Source organism: Schistocerca serialis, chromosome 8 (genome assembly GCF_023864345.2).
Source record: "Schistocerca serialis cubense isolate TAMUIC-IGC-003099 chromosome 8, iqSchSeri2.2, whole genome shotgun sequence".
Lineage (NCBI taxonomy): Eukaryota > Metazoa > Arthropoda > Insecta > Orthoptera > Acrididae > Schistocerca > Schistocerca serialis.
Genome location: NC_064645.1, coordinates 348,847,732 through 348,854,584, shown reverse-complemented (window position 1 = coordinate 348,854,584; position 6,853 = coordinate 348,847,732). Strand labels below are relative to the sequence as shown.

The 6,853-nt window shown below is 52.7% G+C and overlaps 2 non-coding genes across 2 annotated transcripts; both read right to left on the bottom strand.

Moving 5' to 3' along the window:
• LOC126417479 (5.8S ribosomal RNA) lies at positions 1-155 on the bottom strand. The gene has a single exon (XR_007575596.1). It is a non-coding gene; the product is annotated as a 5.8S ribosomal RNA (ribosomal RNA).
• Positions 156-506: 351 nt separating this feature from the next.
• LOC126417739 (small subunit ribosomal RNA) lies at positions 507-2,415 on the bottom strand. The gene has a single exon (XR_007575802.1). It is a non-coding gene; the product is annotated as a small subunit ribosomal RNA (ribosomal RNA).
• Between the last annotated feature and the right edge of the window lie 4,438 nt (positions 2,416-6,853).

Genomic DNA, 6,853 nt, shown 5'->3' with positions numbered 1-6,853 from the left:
CGACCCTCAGCCAGACGTGGCCCGGGAACGGAATCCATGGACCGCAATGTGCGTTCGAAACGTCGATGTTCATGTGTCCTGCAGTTCACATGTCGACGCGCAATTTGCTGCGTTCTTCATCGACCCACGAGCCGAGTGATCCACCGTCCTGGGTGATCTTTTCGTAGTTTCCACTATCTCTTTCAAGACAGTTGCATAGGCGGGACTGAGGCGTGTGGCGGCCCCTGTTCCAGCGTTCAGTGTCCAACGGCCTCACGGCCGATGGGCGTCGTACGGCTCCACACCGGAGCGGACAGGCACTCGGGCGAAAGTCATTCAAAACCGGCGCCAGGCGCCAGGTGCCGCAGGCCAGCCGCTCCAGCGCTTCAGCGCTCGTACCACACAACATTGCCGTTAGTTTTGAGACGAACGCGTGGTTCCGCACGCGGCGCACAGCTACTGCGAGCCGTACAGGTAGCGTGTTGCGCGACACGACACGCACATCGAAAGACATGCAGTCTAGTCGGTAATGATCCTTCCGCAGGTTCACCTACGGAAACCTTGTTACGACTTTTACTTCCTCTAAATGATCAAGTTTGGTCATCTTTCCGGTAGCATCGGCAACGACAGAGTCAATGCCGCGTACCAGTCCGAAGACCTCACTAAATCATTCAATCGGTAGTAGCGACGGGCGGTGTGTACAAAGGGCAGGGACGTAATCAACGCGAGCTTATGACTCGCGCTTACTGGGAATTCCTCGTTCATGGGGAACAATTGCAAGCCCCAATCCCTAGCACGAAGGAGGTTCAGCGGGTTACCCCGACCTTTCGGCCTAGGAAGACACGCTGATTCCTTCAGTGTAGCGCGCGTGCGGCCCAGAACATCTAAGGGCATCACAGACCTGTTATTGCTCAATCTCGTGCGGCTAGAAGCCGCCTGTCCCTCTAAGAAGAAAAGTAATCGCTGACAGCACGAAGGATGTCACGCGACTAGTTAGCAGGCTAGAGTCTCGTTCGTTATCGGAATTAACCAGACAAATCGCTCCACCAACTAAGAACGGCCATGCACCACCACCCACCGAATCAAGAAAGAGCTATCAATCTGTCAATCCTTCCGGTGTCCGGGCCTGGTGAGGTTTCCCGTGTTGAGTCAAATTAAGCCGCAGGCTCCACTCCTGGTGGTGCCCTTCCGTCAATTCCTTTAAGTTTCAGCTTTGCAACCATACTTCCCCCGGAACCCAAAAGCATTGGTTTCCCGGAGGCTGCCCGCCGAGTCATCGGAGGAACTGCGGCGGATCGCTGGCTGGCATCGTTTATGGTTAGAACTAGGGCGGTATCTGATCGCCTTCGAACCTCTAACTTTCGTTCTTGATTAATGAAAACATACTTGGCAAATGCTTTCGCTTCTGTTCGTCTTGCGACGATCCAAGAATTTCACCTCTAACGTCGCAATACGAATGCCCCCGCCTGTCCCTATTAATCATTACCTCGGGTTCCGAAAACCAACAAAATAGAACCGAGGTCCTATTCCATTATTCCATGCACACAGTATTCAGGCGGGCTTGCCTGCTTTAAGCACTCTAATTTGTTCAAAGTAAACGTGCCGGCCCACCGAGACACTCAATAAAGAGCACCCTGGTAGGATTTCAACGGGGTCCGCCTCGGGACGCACGAGCACGCACGAGGCGGTCGCACGCCTTCGGCTCGCCCCACCGGCAGGACGTCCCACGATACATGCCAGTTAAACACCGACGGGCGGTGAACCAACAGCGTGGGACACAAATCCAACTACGAGCTTTTTAACCGCAACAACTTTAATATACGCTATTGGAGCTGGAATTACCGCGGCTGCTGGCACCAGACTTGCCCTCCAATAGATACTCGTTAAAGGATTTAAAGTGTACTCATTCCGATTACGGGGCCTCGGATGAGTCCCGTATCGTTATTTTTCGTCACTACCTCCCCGTGCCGGGAGTGGGTAATTTGCGCGCCTGCTGCCTTCCTTGGATGTGGTAGCCGTTTCTCAGGCTCCCTCTCCGGAATCGAACCCTGATTCCCCGTTACCCGTTACAACCATGGTAGGCGCAGAACCTACCATCGACAGTTGATAAGGCAGACATTTGAAAGATGCGTCGCCGGTACGAGGACCGTGCGATCAGCCCAAAGTTATTCAGAGTCACCAAGGCAAACGGACCGGACGAGCCGACCGATTGGTTTTGATCTAATAAAAGCGTCCCTTCCATCTCTGGTCGGGACTCTGTTTGCATGTATTAGCTCTAGAATTACCACAGTTATCCAAGTAACGTGGGTACGATCTAAGGAACCATAACTGATTTAATGAGCCATTCGCGGTTTCACCTTAATGCGGCTTGTACTGAGACATGCATGGCTTAATCTTTGAGACAAGCATATGACTACTGGCAGGATCAACCAGGGAGCTGCGTCAACTAGAGCTGAGCAGCCGGCCGCCCGGGAGTGTGTCCCGGGGGCCCGCGCGAACACGCAAGCGTCCGCTCAATTATTCTGCAAACAGGAGGAGGCTGAGCTCCCCTGCACAACACACCTCGAAACCCTCTCAGGTCCCGGCGGCGCGCAGCGCCGTCCTAAGTACTTGGTCGGGTTCGAGAGAGGCGCAATCGCCCGGAGTTAGGCGAGTAGACGCTTTAGGTGCGACCACCCGTGCTCCCAACTGAGCTTGCCGCTGCCGACAGAGGCCCGGGAGCGTGCTGTCGTGGCATTGCCGGCGGGAGACAACACGCGCCACCTACGGTGACCGGCAGCTCCAACGCCAGCGCCACAGAAGGACAAAAGCCCCACTTGGGTGCCGAAGCGAACTCTCCCAGCACAGCGCACGCGCCAACACGTCCGCACAGCTGCGATACAAACCACCTGCGAGAACCGCTGGGGCGACCGAGCAGCAGACGGCGTCGCGGCGCCGAGCGCCGAGCGGCGGCGCATCCTCAGCGCACACAGTCCTCAATCGGACCAGCACACTGCAGATGGCCACCGCGCTTCGCACCGGGCCCGCGAGGACCTACTTTGGCCGCAAGGCGCCGCGAGCAGGGGGCGCCGGCGCGCAGCTGCGCCGCCTGCCGCGTCCGTCGGCCGGCGCGCCTGCCACTGGCCGCCCCCACCAGCCGGCTGTAGCGCGTGCGCCCACGCACCGCGCTGCCAGCACGCCGGGCGGCCCCCCCTCACCGGCCGGGGACGGTCCCACCCAGCCACCGCCGCGTATCGCCTCACACCCAGATCCCCTTTCACGTTCGTGGGCATGGTGGGTCCCCTTTCACGTTCGTGGGCATGGTGGGTATCCCTGAAACAACCGGTTAATAGCTCGACCGATCGTCGCCAACACTGATTCACCTCTAGCGAGAACAACCGCACCACAACGGGTTACCTGTTGTTCATTTGCGTAACGTCACCAGCAAACGTAGACGTCCATCGCCATTTGCAACGAGTATTGCATGCCTGTGTCAGGTGTCACAACACACTACGTCTGCCCACATAGACGCAACAACATGTGCACGCCTCGAGAACACGTGGAAGGTAGCCCCCGTACGTATGCGGTGTCCATTGCGCGAACGACTGTCAGCCGGCCTCTGCAGGATGTCGCAGATGTGGAACGCGGTGCAACATGCTATCACGGTGTGTGAGAAGAGACGACTACGTCCGAATACACGCTCCACCACATCAACAGACTGCTCATGCTGATCGCCATCCAGGGCGTCCGTTCCTCCCACACGTCTGAATGGCGTACCACACTGCAATCCAGCTCTTATAGGGAGACGACACGTAGCTGCGTGCACAATATTTGGACTGTATGGTCTGCCGTTGCTAGGCGCAGTCGTCGTACGGTCACACATGTGCCACGATGTATCATTCAGTACATACGGACCAATGTGCAGTACAGTTTGTGGGTTTTGCGTACATCGGCGGACAGGTGACAGGCCGTACCACAACGTAGGCTGAGTACGTCGGCATGCGAAGGGCATTGAACATGCAAACTTCTCAACGACCAGCTTGCGAAGGCAGGGGGGAAGGGGGGGGGGGCATGTACGTCCTGCTGCTATCCACATTAGAGTGTATAGCAGGAGCATGTGGAAAGTCAGCAACACCTGCAAGGTGTTTAACATGACGCGATACACAGGGGACCGGGCAGTGCGAATAGCGAACTATATTGCGAGGGTTGCGGTTAGGCAACACTACACTAATTTAACGAGTTGCATAACAATTACAGAGCAGGTTCAGCGACAACGTGCGTCAGGTTAAGGCGCAATATAGGTTATGTTGAGGCGCAATATAGGTTAGGTTGAGGCGCAATATAGGTTAGGTTAAGGCACAACATGGGTTACGTTAAAGCGCAAATTAGGTTATGTTAAGGCACAACATGGGTTACGTTAAGGCACAACATGGGTTACGTTAAGGCACAACATGGGTTACGTTAAGGCACAACATGGGTTACGTTAAGGCACAAATTAGGTTACGTTAAGGCACAAATTAGGTTACGTTAAGGCACAAATTAGGTTACGTTAAGGCACAAATTAGGTTACGTTAAGGCACAAATTAGGTTACGTTAAGGCACAAATTAGGTTACGTTAAGGCACAACATGGGTTACGTTAAGGCACAACATGGGTTACGTTAAGGCACAACATGGGTTACGTTAAGGCACAACATGGGTTACGTTAAGGCACAACATGGGTTACGTTAAGGCACAAATTGGGTTACGTTAAGGCACAAATTGGGTTACGTTAAGGCACAAATTGGGTTACGTTAAGGCACAAATTGGGTTACGTTAAGGCACAAATTGGGTTACGTTAAGGCACAAATTGGGTTACGTTAAGGCACAAATTGGGTTACGTTAAGGCACAACATGGGTTACGTTAAGGCACAACATGGGTTAGGTTAAGGTACAATATGGGTTAGGTTAAGGTACAATATGGGTTAGGTTAAGGTACAATATGGGTTAGGTTAAGGTACAATATGGGTTAGGTTAAGGCACAATATGGGTTACGTTAAGGCACAATATGGGTTAGGTTAAGGCACAACATGGGTTAGGTTAAGGCACAACATGGGTTAGGTTAAGGCACAACATGGGTTAGGTTAAGGCACAACATGGGTTAGGTTAAGGCACAACATGGGTTAGGTTAAGGCACAACATGGGTTAGGTTAAGGCACAACATGGGTTAGGTTAAGGCACAACATGGGTTAGGTTAAGGCACAACATGGGTTAGGTTAAGGCACAACGTAGGTTAGGTTAAGGTACAACGTAGGTTAGGTTAAGGTACAACGTAGGTTAGGTTAAGGTACAACGTAGGTTAGGTTAAGGTACAACGTAGGTTAGGTTAAGGTACAACGTAGGTTAGGTTAAGGTACAACGTAGGTTAGGTTAAGGTACAACGTAGGTTAGGTTAAGGTACAACGTAGGTTAGGTTAAGGTACAACGTAGGTTAGGTTAAGGTACAACGTAGGTTAGGTTAAGGTACAACGTAGGTTAGGTTAAGGTACAACGTAGGTTAGGTTAAGGTACAACGTAGGTTAGGTTAAGGTACAACGTAGGTTAGGTTAAGGTACAACGTAGGTTAGGTTAAGGTACAACGTAGGTTAGGTTAAGGCGCAATGTCGGTTAGGTTAAGGTATGATATAGCTTAAGTTAAGGTACAATATAGCTTAGGTTAAGGTACACATTGTTGTAGGGAAAGGTGTATTTGGGGGGGGGGCGGCAGGTTCGTTGATAGTGATTATCGTAAGTGCATGCCTGCGGGATCATCCGATTTGTCACGTCAGGATGCACTTGTGGCTCATGACAGGCGGCGTTCCGATTCCAAGGTTGTGGCAGATCTGTGTCTTTCATTCCTGCCATTGTTTGTGTACTGTGACAGGAGGCAGTATTGTGATGTTGGGTGCACCCCTGTGTAGGACATGTGTGGGTGTTCGTGGCTTAGCTGAGCAATGGCGGATGTCGGAAGGGTGGGATATTCTGTTTTCTGGGTGGACCTCCCGGTCTGGTTATGATAGTGTGGATTGTGTAATGTGGCGGAGAGGATGCACTGGATGTTCTTCCATGCTGGTGGTTAGATATTGTGTGTGTGTGTGCCTGTTACAGGCAGAGAGTAGTGTGTGATAAGAGAGTAGTGTGTGATAAGAGTGTCTGGCTGACGTGTGGTTCTCATTATGTGCAGAGTCTTTCAGCATGTATAGGGACGGTTGTATATATTATCTGTATTCTGATGGCTCTGCATCTATTACTAATCAGTGCCGTGTCTACGGTTACTCTGGTTCCAGTCGAAACTGTTCTATCTCTGTACATTAGTGACACTGCGGCTCCACTATGTTGCCGGCCCTGTCGGCCGTTTCCCCCAGTGTATGGCTAATGATTATCAGCAATCAGTCTATTAGTCAATACCAGTAGTGTGACGACGTCAAATGTCCGGGATGGGGGAAGCTACACCCTTCCCGTGGGTCAGGGCCTAGAAAGACTCTTCCCACGCAGGAGGCTCGGACTGTCGTTACTCTTCCGAGAAATATATTTGCCCAGCGTTTTTTGTGACTGCGAGTGCGACGCCCACGGGTACCGACATGGATGGGGCGCGTCCTAGCTGATCGCTCGGCATGGGAATCAGTACAGTGAGCAATGCGATCGCGTCTGTAGCTTGTACGTGGTACAGCTCGCAGCTCATGTATAGGGACAGCGGGAATGTCGCATATTGGACATAACTCTTCATGAAACGCAAGTTATAGGTGTGGATTGCACATTACGAGTGCGGGAAACTTCCGCCGTTCATCCGCTGGCGTTGCGAGTTTGGCGGTTGGGGTGGGGCACGAGCGGGTGCGGGTGGTGTGATTGCCGGTCCACGACGTTGTGCGGCAGAGGCAC